This window comes from Podarcis filfolensis (genome assembly GCF_964270895.1).
Source record: "Podarcis filfolensis genome assembly, chromosome: 3".
In the NCBI taxonomy this organism is placed as follows: Eukaryota; Metazoa; Chordata; class Lepidosauria; order Squamata; family Lacertidae; genus Podarcis; species Podarcis filfolensis.
The window spans coordinates 19,284,080-19,296,284 of record NC_139606.1 but is presented as its reverse complement, the minus strand read 5'-3'; positions in this window follow the sequence as shown (position 1 = coordinate 19,296,284).

Sequence of the window (12,205 nt, the reverse complement as noted above, 5' to 3'; positions counted from 1 at the left end):
CAAGGTGCAGATAAAAAAACTTGGGCTAAGGTTTCCCATCCTGCCATAGGGACTAGGATGTGGGCTCCCAACACAAGAGAGGTCAAAAAAATGCCATTAAGTTACGGAGGGGTGAAGGGGAAGGGACCTACATTGGCTCCCAGTACATTTCCGAGCCCAATTCAAAGTGTTGGTGCAGACCTTTAAAGCCCTAAATGGCCTCGGTCCAGTATACCTGAAGGAGCGTCTCCACCCCTATCGTTCTACCCAGACACTGAGGTCTAGCACCGAGGGCCTTCTGGCGGTTCCCTCACTGCGAGAAGCCAAGTTACAGGGAACCAGGCAGAGGGCCTTCTCGGTAGTGGCGCCCTCCCTGTGGAACGCCCTCCCACCAGATGTCAAAGAGAACAACAACTACCAGACTTTTAGAAGACATCTGAAGGCAGCCCTGTTTAGGGAAGCTTTTCATGTTTGATGTATTAGAGTATTTTAATACTTTTTTTGGAAGCCGCCCAGAGTGGCTGGGGAAGCCCAGCCAGATGGGTGGGGTATAAATAATAAATAAATTATTATTATTATTATTATTATTATTATTATTATTATTATTATGTTCAAACGAGACAGAATGTTTGAGGAAGAAAAAGCACTGTGGCATTGTGTATCAGCTAACAAAACCATAGAATACTAAATGTCAGGTTTCCATGTCAGGTTTCCAATACAGTGGTACCTCGGGTTCAGTAATTAATTCATTCCGGAGGTCAGTTCTTAACCTGAAACTGTTCTTAACCTGAAGCACCACTTTAGCTAATGGGGCCTCCCGCTGCCACCATGCCGCCAGAGCATAATTTCTGTTCTCATCCTGAAGCAAAGTTCTTAACCCAAGGTACTATTTCTGGGTTAGCGGAGTCTGTAACCTGAAGTGTCTGTAACCTGAAGTGTATGTAACCCAAGGTACCACTGTATTGCAGATATCAGTACTAAAAAGTAAATATATATTTTGGTGCCCCGTAAAACACCAATACCCAGAATCCACCTGAGAGCTCTAAGGGCATACTGAGAATATTCAGCAGCAGAATTTTGTAGGAGACTTTTGAGAAGGATTTTGGAGGCCAAACTAATTGGGTGTGTTCACATTGCCACCTTAGAGCTCAGTGAAGTTGTGTGTGTTTTTGGTGAGTTTCAAAGCTCTTTCCCACCTAGCTATTCACACCAACATGGCTTCATTGTTGACAGATTTGTTTCTGTTTGTGTACACACCAGGGACATGCCTATACCCTATGTGAATGTTCACACTTTGGCTACAGATTAATTAGGAACAGTTTGAGGACTCTAATCTGTGTGAAGCTGGTTTGAGAAAAAATGCATCAAATAAGTTCTTATAATAGTGTACAGGGTACATTTGCATTTTGATAGTGTAGTGTGAGCACAGATTAAAAACTCAGCCCTGGAAATGCAGGGAGTGCTCAGTAAACGGGAGTCTGAACACAGCGCTAGTTCATATGATGTATGAATCATCCGCATATCTATTTTAACTTTTATAATTTCACTACAGATTTAGATCGATGACTAGTTTAAAACCAGTAGACCTTGACAGTGTGGTTTATGCTACACAGAGGCTGGCATTCTCCACTTTGGAAGCAAGTAGTGGTGGTGTGATCCAAGATGGCAGCCATCTTCTGAACAACTTTCATCCAACAAAAGCCCTCAAAGTGAAGCTGAATAATTCAGATTTTGTCCAAGCTGAGAACATGACAACATTTTAAGTGGGAATCAGATCCGTTACTAATTTATGCCCAACACCGAAACTGTGTCTGGCGCGGGGCGGGGGGACTTGTTCATAAGTATGGACTCTTTTTCATCTAGATAACAGTGGAGTATTGTGCTGGATGTTTCGTTTCATTTGGTGACATTTCTTTTCCAACACAACATGTTAAAATACTCAGCCAATCACACAAGCCAGTTGGCTGCAAATTCCAATTACTTTAAAAAGGAAGAAAAACTCGGGCATTTAGGAATATCCATTTTTTTAAAATAAAAAATATATACTGGCTAGTAAGAAATAATTGAAATGAGGTGTGCTAAGTGTTACTGAAATTAGCAGCCCTTTCCTTAACTAGCAGACCCTCATCTTCACTAGGTTAACAAAGATTGACCTCTAGGCCTTGGCACAAATGCCAAGAAATATTTTTGTCAATATATTTCAGCAGAGTAAAAACAACCAACTCGGAGAAGAGTCTTGTGGAACCTGTAGACCAATGGATTTAATATGGCGCACACTTCAGTGACTTCACCTGACCCATGAACTGTCTGATCTATGAAGTACCACCCTTAAGCCACCTCTGATTACGCAGAATTCTGAATTGCCTGGAGAGCCGACATGGGTAGGGTAGGTTCTCCACTGCATGTAACTCACCAATTAGACTTACTCCCAGGTAACTGAGCATAGAATTCTTGCCCCAGTCAGGTTAATCTTTGGAGATGGCTTGACAGATAGACCATCAGGTTTGAAAGAGAAAGAGACTGCTTGGAATGGGCTGTTTCATCCATTTTCCAGCTGAAACATTTACTGTACTTTGCCGTGTATAAGACAAGCTGTTTTCATTTTTAAAATTATGTTAAAAAATTGGGCTCGTCTTATACACGGATAAAGGGACGCGGGTGGCGCTGTGGGTAAAACCTCAGTGCCTAGGACTTGCCGATCGTATGGCTGGCGGTTCGAATCCCCACGGCGGGGTGAGCTCCCATCATTTGGTCCCAGCTCCTGCCCACCTAGCAGTTTGAAAGCACCCCTAAGTGCAAGTAGATAAATAGGTACCGCTTTATAGCGGGAAGGTAAACAGCGTTTCCGTGTGCTGCGCTGGTGCTGGCTTGCCAGAGCAGCTTCGTCACGCTGGCCACGTGACCTGGAAGTGTCTTTGGACAGCGCTGGCTCCAGGCCTCTTAAGCGAGATGAGCACACAACCCCAGAGTCGGTCACGACTGGCCCGTACGGGCAGGGGTACCTGAGTGTTGACTGGCGATTGGCTGCTGCTGGGAGCAGGAGATTGTCGGTGGTGGCAGGGTGGGTGATAGGCGGCTGCGGCAAGGGCTGCTGTTGATAGGCTGGTGCTGCGGCAATTGGGCAGTGTAATTGGTGGCTGCTTGCGTTGGTCTGGTGGGTGAGCGAATTTATGCAACCCCCTCCCCCAAAAAAGCTCCCAAACTGAGTGCAATTCCCTCCCAAAAAAGATCAACAACTCTTGGCAATCTCCAAGAGGGGCGTCTTATACATGAGGGCGTGTTGTACACGGGAAAATACGGCACGTTCTGCAGTGTTTGTCAAATATGTTTGTCGAATTCTAAATGGTTGGAATGTACGATCAATTCGGATCCAGAAAGGAGAGAGAGTGTTAGCAGTGCTTGCTTGATATAGAGATAGAAAGTCATTATCCGCACGAGGGATGTGTAAAGACAAAAGGAGACTTAGAAGAACGCACCTATCACACCTGCATGTGGGGTTTTGCATGAGTGATGGAGAGGAACACAATGGCAGAGGACCATGAATCCAGATAGGTTAAATGCACATCCAAAACTGATTCAGAAGAAAAATACTTCCTCAAATTCTGAACACATATTTTCTTTTTAACTAAAAATAAATGGGGGGGGGGGTTAAATGGCCAATGAACAGATAGGGCCCTACGTAGCTATCTGACCCAAACACAAAAAGAAAAGTCAGGGATAATTAACAGAGAAAGGTCTATACTCAAGAATGGGTTATGATCCTTTCCCAAGTGGGTGGTTGCTTCACTTGCAGACACTTCAGATGTCTGCCACGGTCACTTGGATTTGAGAAATAGTTGGTTTTTGTGTCATATGTCATGTGTGTTACATGAAATGCAATACAGGAGAGCTGACAGGAGGATACATTGAGACAATTACAGTACTCTTCCAGTATTGTTCAAGCAAAGCAGCAACAGCCACAGGTGAATTTGAAAACATGTCATTACCGTGGGCATTGAGAAGACCCTATGAATTGTCTGTGGGGGTGGGGAATCATATGAATGCCAAACTACCCCAAGCAAAAAATAATTCCCCAGTACAAAATTGTCGGTTGTGATTGTCCAAGGAAATACAGCAAGCGCATTTTAAATAGAAAACAGCAGGCTTTCAAAACAGGTTGCCTCCAGACAGTATTTTGCAGGAGAGGTTTGAGCAGAGACTGGTGATTTAGGTTTGCACAATTAAAGTGGATTGATGTGATCTGTCACCCTAGAGCAGAGCTCAGCAACCTAAGGCCCATGGGCCAGAAGTGGCCCGCAGAGGTTGTTTGACCGGCCTACGAGCTGCCCCCGAACTGAGCTGCCCAATCGCACAGTGCGCTAAACCAGAGCAGCGCAGCACGGCGTGGGCACTCGCTTTCGCAGCACCGGAAATCACGTCTGCACATGCACAGATGCCAGATATCACACACACGCGTGCAATCCGGCCCACAAAGGGATCTCCACGGGACCAATCCAGCCCAGGCAAGATAAACCTTGCTGACCCCTGCCCTAGAGCAACAACTCCACTTAAAAACAAAAAACAGTTTTTTAAAAAATTACTACTATTATTTTGCAGTTAGGAGTTTGAGGAGGAAACACACTGAGAAGTGTACCAACGATAGAAGAATGGCAGATGAAGATGATGGATTTTTCAGAGCTAGCCGACCTAACTAGAAGAGTCCACAACCAGAAGGAGGAGGAGTATCAGGAAGAGTGGATTAAATTTAATGATTACTTAGTTAAATATGTTAAGTTAAATTAACTGAAAACAGCTTGCAGATACTTAATTGGCTTAGGATTTTATTTATGTTAAGTGATGAATTAATATGTTTAATTTCATAATGTGAAGATCTAAGGTTGTTAATGTTTAAGTTAAATTTTATAAGAACTGTGATTTGGAAAACCGTTAAAAGGATATGCAATGAAATTCAACGAAGGGGAAGCGAGGAAGTCACTTAACAATGTTAATAATTGTAATTTTAAATAAGGCTATGATTTATGTTTGTTTGTCTTATGTGTTTGTTTGTTTATAATATTGTGAAAACCAATAAAAAATTTTTTGAAAAAAAAGAGAAGTGTAGATTGAAAGAAAATATTAACAGGGAGATTTATAAATGCCATGCAAGCAAATAAGGGTGACTGCTCATTGTTGTATAACCTACCTGAAAACAGACCAGAATGAAAACTCAATAAAGACTTTGGGCTTTTCTAGGTACAGGCAGAGTACTCTACTGTGAAATTTGTGAAGCATAAGCTTCAGGGCCCCAGATCTCAGAAGGCCCCCAGAAGAGACTTTAACCACATTGATTTAAGAAATTGGGTCTAGTAGACATGATTTGTGTTGCATTGATTTGAGTCAAATTGAGTGTGAGAGTCCGTAGCACAGACATTATAATGGTGTGGTGATCTGTTGTTGAATATCCCCATTGAAGCAGATAACAGTGGGTACCCAGACCTTGTTGCTGGGTGTGAAGGGACCTCCATGACAGTTCAAGCTTCAGGCCCACAAAATGTAGCTCCGTCACTGGGCACAGGTCCAAGCAGTTTTTCTTTTGGGGACTTCCGGAGGCGGCGCCATCGGTAATGGCGGATTCCCTCCAGCTGTGAGGGAATAGCTCCACGGGAATCGGGTCTAGCCGCGACGGCGACGTGGGAACCCCTTAGAAAACTACAGGCGGGAGAAGCCTGTGTTCGTGGGACTCAACGGGCACCTTCAGCGCCCCCCCTATTTGCGAGGGAACCCCGTAAGGGGTCCCGGAGCGAAACGGGGAGTTAGTCGCGGTGCTGAGAGCCAATTGCTTCTTCCGTGGAGCGAAGCCGCACAGCTGTTGCCGGAGAGCGCTGACCTTTTTCCTGGGACAATTCGGCTAACAAACAACTACCCGTGAGTAGGTCAAGTTCAAAGACCGGGGAATTTAAGGAAAAGAGGATTAATTTGGCACTGAAACGGGAAGGCGCAAACAGGAAGTCCGCCTTCCTTTTTGTATATAGATCAAAGCAAAGACTGATCAAGCTAACGCTGGAGAGCTGGGTTTAAAAGGACTTAAATCCTAACGTCAGATCAAAAGATTTCCCTCCCTGAATTGCAGGAGAGGGGAGGGAAGAGGAGAAAATATATTTTGTCTGCAAAAAAGTGGAGAGAAAACGGGGTAAAGACCACCACTTAATCCTTGGGAACGGACTGCCAGATTAATAAAATTGCTGTACTGAGAATCGCACTATTTATGGACAATGTAACTTTGTGACAGTTAACTCTGCAAGTGAGACACTTTTACTCTGAGGGTTACTTTGGACTTGGAACTGTTGCTTTTTTCTTTTGTAGAAGGGGGACTTTGGAAAATCGGAAAAGAGACTCTATTGCAATACCACTGATCGTTACTGTGTCCCCTTAGAGGAACTTTGAAATTGTTGCAACTAGCCAGGGGATTTTCCACTCTCGATTGGCCTGGGAAACTTCCGCTGCAAAACAAGTTTTGGCTGTGGGATTAACCTTGACTCTCAGATCCTTAGATAAAGTGGCATGGCAGACTTGCTTCAGGAAAAGACAACAAGATCGGGAAAGGTTAGACAGCAGCAGACTAGTGTAACGCAGCAGCGCAGAGCATCCGTATCTGCCTCTGCATCTGCATCTGCCCCTTCTGCATCACAAGGAAAAGATCCTGCACAAGGAAAAGATCCTGCACAAGTTGGGTCTAAAGGAATGGCTACTGAAGAGGGATTCACTTCAGTATTAAATAAAATTTTTGAAACCTTGGAAAAATTAAGTAATCAAGTTACTGAAGCGACTACTAAAACTGACCAAAATACTACTAGCATCAACAATTTGGGGCAGAAGGTGAACTCTAATACAGAATCTATTGAAAGACTGTTGCAAGAATCCACTTCAAACCAAAAGGCAGCTGAGGAAGCAAAGGAAAAAGTGTTGGCTGTAGAGGAAAAGATCCCAACTATATGCAAAGAGCTAAAGGACCACCGGTCGCTACTGTCTATGATAGAACTTAAGGAAAAACAGACTAATCTGATGATCAGGGTGGTCCCTGAATTGGAAAAAGACAGTTTAAGTGACTTTCTTACGCAGGAATTTGCAGAATTTTGGAATTTGGATGCTAAGCAAGATTTCAAGATAGTAAGTGCTTTTAGACTTGGAAGAGGAGGGAGAAAGAACAGGGCGAGAGACTGTTTGGTTACCCTCCGAACGAAAGAAGAGAGAGATAAAATACTGAGTCTGCACTTCCAGAAGACCTTGGAAATAAACGATTCAAGAGTGGAGATATTCAAGGATATTCCGAAATATTTATTGGATCTTAGAACTAACTACGGAGATCTGGTGGCCCTGTTGAGAAGTAACAGAATTGTTTTTAGGTGGGAATTCCCCCAAGGCCTATCCTTTACCTTTAAAGGGAAAAAGTTCAAAATAAGATCAGGGGAAGACAAGGAAAAATTCCTGAGAGACCACGAAGAAGACCTGCAAAAAGAAGTTCTAGAAGAGCTAAGAGCTTTAAAACCAGGAGTACTAGACATAGTACCACCACCTTTGGGATTGGACAAATTAGAAAAAGTGATACCACCATCAGAACAAGAGGAACTACTGGGAGCAGTTGGAGGAAAGTAGAATAAATACACCATGTCTCTGCAATTATTAAGTTGGAACATTCATGGACTTAACTCCCCGGAGAAGAGGAGGAAAGTTTTTCATTTATTGAAAAAGGAACAATTGGACTTAATTTGTTTACAGGAAACACATGTGATAAGGCTACACAGGAAAGTATTGATTAATAAAAGACTGGGTCAAGAGTTTATTTCATCGGATAAGGTTAAAAAGAGAGGAGTTGTAATTTACGCCAAAGAGAGCCTATCACCGAAATTTGTTTTTAAAGATGATCAAGGAAGATTTGTGGCAATCGAAATTCAATCACAAGGAGAAAAATAGTAATAGTAGGAGTTTATGCACCAAATGAGGGGAAATCTGAATTTTTTAATAAATTGCACGAGACATTGTTAGACTATATGGATCACAAAATTATTATGATGGGAGATATGAATGGAGTGGTATCTACAAATATGGACAAGTCGCAGAGACAGATCGTAACTAAAGATGGCAGACTACCAAAAACCTTTTTTGAACTGACTGACAATATGGACTTGATTGACATTTGGAGAATTAAGAACCCCTTAGGAAGAGAGGGAACATTCTTCTCTGAAGCCAAAATGACATGGAAAAGAATTGACCAAATATGGATAACTAGAGGACTGGCACCTAAGACTCGAAAAGTGGAAATTTGCCCAAAAACTTGCTCCGACCACAATGCTGTGAAAATGGAGATGAAACTAACACCAATCGGTTCCTTCAGATGGAGGATGAATGACACCTTATTTAGAGATCAAGAGGTTATCAAGAAGGCCCAAAAAACCTTGAGATAAATTTGAATACTATTACTGAAAAAAGAATAATCTGGGACGCAAGTAAAGCAGTTATGAGGGGGTTTCTGATCCAACAGAATACAATAAAGAAGAGAGCCCAAAATGGAAAAAAGATAAAATTCTGGAAAAAATAAAGGAGGGTGAGAAGAAACTAAGAGCGAAACCAAAGTCACAAGAGATTCTGAGAGACATAAAGTTATATCAAGTGCAATATATGAAGATGATGAACCAGGAAACTGAATGGAAAATTAAACAAATGAGACAAAAGACATTTGAATCGGCTAATAAATGTGGGAAATTGTTAGCTTGGCAAATGAAAAAAAGACAAAAGCTCAATACTATCACTAATTTGGAAGTGGAAGGAAAGAACATTCAGAATCCAGTGGAAATTAGAAAATGCTTCCAGAGGTATTTTAAAGAGTTATATACACAAGGGCCACAGAAAGAGTTTGATATAGACCAATTTTTAAAAACAAATGGATTACAAAAAATCTCTCAAGAAAATAAGATAATGCTGAACTACAAAATTACAGAACAGGAGGTAGAAGGTGCCATTCAGAATATGCAGTTGGGTAAATCTCCAGGGCCGGATGGCTTAACCTCAAAATACTATAGATCTTTGAAAGATTGGTTAATTCAGCCACTAAAGGAGGTTTGTAATGAAATTTTGGAGGGGAAAAAAGCACCAGAGTCGTGGAAGGAAGCCTACATTACACTTATACCAAAAACTGAGTCTGAAAAGACACAACTTAAGAAATACCGCCCCATATCCCTGCTCAATGTGGATTACAAAATTTTTGCTGATATTTTGGCTAATAGATTAAAAAAAAGTATTAGTGGAAGAGATACATAAGGACCAAGCTGGCTTTCTCCCAGGTAGACACTTGTCTGACAACACGAGGAACATAATTAACATTTTGGAGAAGTTGCAAGTGAACATTAATACTAAAGCAGTTTTAATTTTTATAGATGCGGAGAAAGCCTTTGACAATATTTCTTGGAATTTTATGAAGAAAAATCTTCAGGGGATGGGGGGGGGTCAAGGGTTTGAAAATGGTATAAGTGCAATTTATTCAGAACAAAAGGCTAAGCTAATAGTCAATAATGTGATGACAGAGGAATTTAAGATAGAGAAAGGGACACGACAAGGCTGCCCAATTTCTCCATTGCTTTTTATTTCGGTCCTGGAGGTTTTGTTAAATATGATTAGAAGGGACCGTCTGATTAAAGGTATCCAGGTCGGAGCCAAACAATACAAATTGAAAGCTTTTGCAGATGACCTAGTTTTGACATTACAGGAGCCAGAATCTAGTACGAAAAGAGTATTAGAACTAATTCAAGAATTTGGTCATGTGGCAGGATTTAAGCTGAACAAGTCTAAAACTAAAGTTCTTGAGAAAAATTTAACATCGATTGAGAAAGAGAGGTTTCAGAAGGAGACAAGTTTACCATTAGTTAAGAAAGTAAAATATCTGGGGGTTAATATGACGGCTAAGAACTTAAATTTATTTAAAGATAATTATGAGAAATGTTGGACAGAAGTGAAAAAAGACTTAGAAATATGGTCAAATTTGAAGCTTTCCTTGTTGGGTCGAATTGCAGCTATAAAGATGAATGTATTGCCAAAAATGTTATTTCTGTTTCAATCATTGCAAATTTTGGACAAGATGGACTGTTTCAAGAAGTGGCAGAGAGATATTTCTAGATTTGTCTGGCAGGGCAAGAAGCCCAGAATAAAATTTAAAATATTAACTGATGCAAAGGAAAGAGGCGGATTTGCCCTGCCAGACCTTAAACTTTACTATGAATCAGCAGCATTCTGCTGGTTGAAAGACTGGCTGCTTCTTGAGAACACGGACATTTTGGACTTAGAAGGTTTTAACTATGTTTTTGGGTGGCATGCATATTTGTGGTACGACAAGGTTAAAGCACATAAAGCATCTAAAATCCATATTGTCAGGAAAGCATTGTTCAATGTCTGGATAAGATACAAAGACTTACTGGAAAATAAAACCCCAAGGTGGTTGTCACCAATGGAAGCGAAGGCTCAGAAAAAGCTCAATATGGAGGCCAAATGGCCGAAATATTGGGAAATATTGGAACAAGAAGGAGATAAATTGAAATTGCAGAGTTTTGAGAAATTAAAAGATAAAGTGTGAGACTGGCTTCATTATTATCAAATAAGAGAGGCCTATAATTTGGACAAAAAAATTGGCTTCCAGGTGGAAAAATCAAAATTGGAAACAGAATAGTTAGATCCCAAAACTAAGATACTTTCAAGAATGTATAACTTGCTGTTAAAATGGAATACGCAGGATGAAACGGTTAAATCTGCTATGATTAAATGGGCACAAGATATTGGTCATAACATTATGTTTGCTGACTGGGAACAGTTGTGGACCACCGGTACGAAATTTACGGCATGTAATGCCTTAAGAGAGAATATTATGAAAATGATATACAGGTGGTACATGACACCAGTCAAGCTTGCAAAAATATATCATTTGCCCGATAACAAATGTTGGAAATGTAAAGAAAATGAAGGTACATTCTTTCACCTTTGGTGGACGTGCCCAAAGATTAAGGCTTTCTGGGAGATGATCTATAATGAAATGAAAAAGGTATTTAAATATACCTTCCTGAAGAAACCAGAGGACTTTCTCCTGGGCATAGTCGGCCAATTGGTGCCAAAGAAGGATAGAACTTTCTTCATGTATGCAACAACAGCAGCAAGAATATTCATTGCAAAGTATTGGAAGACACAAGATTTACCCACCCTGGAAGAGTGGCAGATGAAGGTGATGGACTATATGGAATTAGCGGAAATGACTGGCAGAATCCGAGACCTGGGAGAAGAGTTGGTGGAAGAAGATTGGAAGAAATTTAAAGACTATTTGCAGAAACACTGTAAAATTAATGAATGTTAAAAATGATGTTGGATTGAAAATAAGTGGCATTAGCAACAAAGTTAATGAGAATATGCAAAAATGAATTGATAATGGATGAAAATACAGAGTTATAATATGTTAAGATATAGAGTTAAGATAAACGAAAGAGAGTAAGGATTTGCTGATTTGATTATTTAAATGGGAATACAAAAAGGGGAGGTGTGAGGAGGTCAAGGAAACAAGCTAATGAGTTTAAAGTTACAAAAAAGTGGATTTGTTTTTAACTCTTTTTTATCTATCCGCTTTTTGTATTTTGTATTTTGTATTTTTATTTTTTATTTTTTATGTATTTTTGTATGTTTTCTTTTTTTTACCTTTTTCTTTTCCTATGTTTTTTTTGTATTCTGTAAACCTATGTTTTTGTAAAATTTCAATAAATAATTTATAAAAAAAACAAGCAGTTTTTCTTTTGCCTCACCACTTTGGAAAACCCGATTGCCATTTGTTCCGATTTGGCGCTAATTTGCGGGTTTGCACAGGGAGGAAGCGGCGGGGCAAATGGAGCTCTGGCTAAGTCCTGTACAGTGGTACCTCGGGTTACATATGCTTCAGGTTACATACGCTTCAGGTTACACACTCCGCTAACCTAGAAATAGTGCTTCAGGTTAAGAACTTTGCTTCAGGATAAGAACAGAAATCGGGCTCCGGCGGCACAGCAGCAGCAGGAAGCCCCATTAGCTAAAGTGGTGCTTCAGGTTAAATACAGTTTCAGGTTAAGAACAGACCTCCGGAATGAATTAAATACTTAACCTGAGGTACCACTGTACTAACCCTTATCCAAGCTTTGTGCAAATTTGAAGGCTAAGTAAAGAGGTTGTATGGAACAGCCCTCCAGCT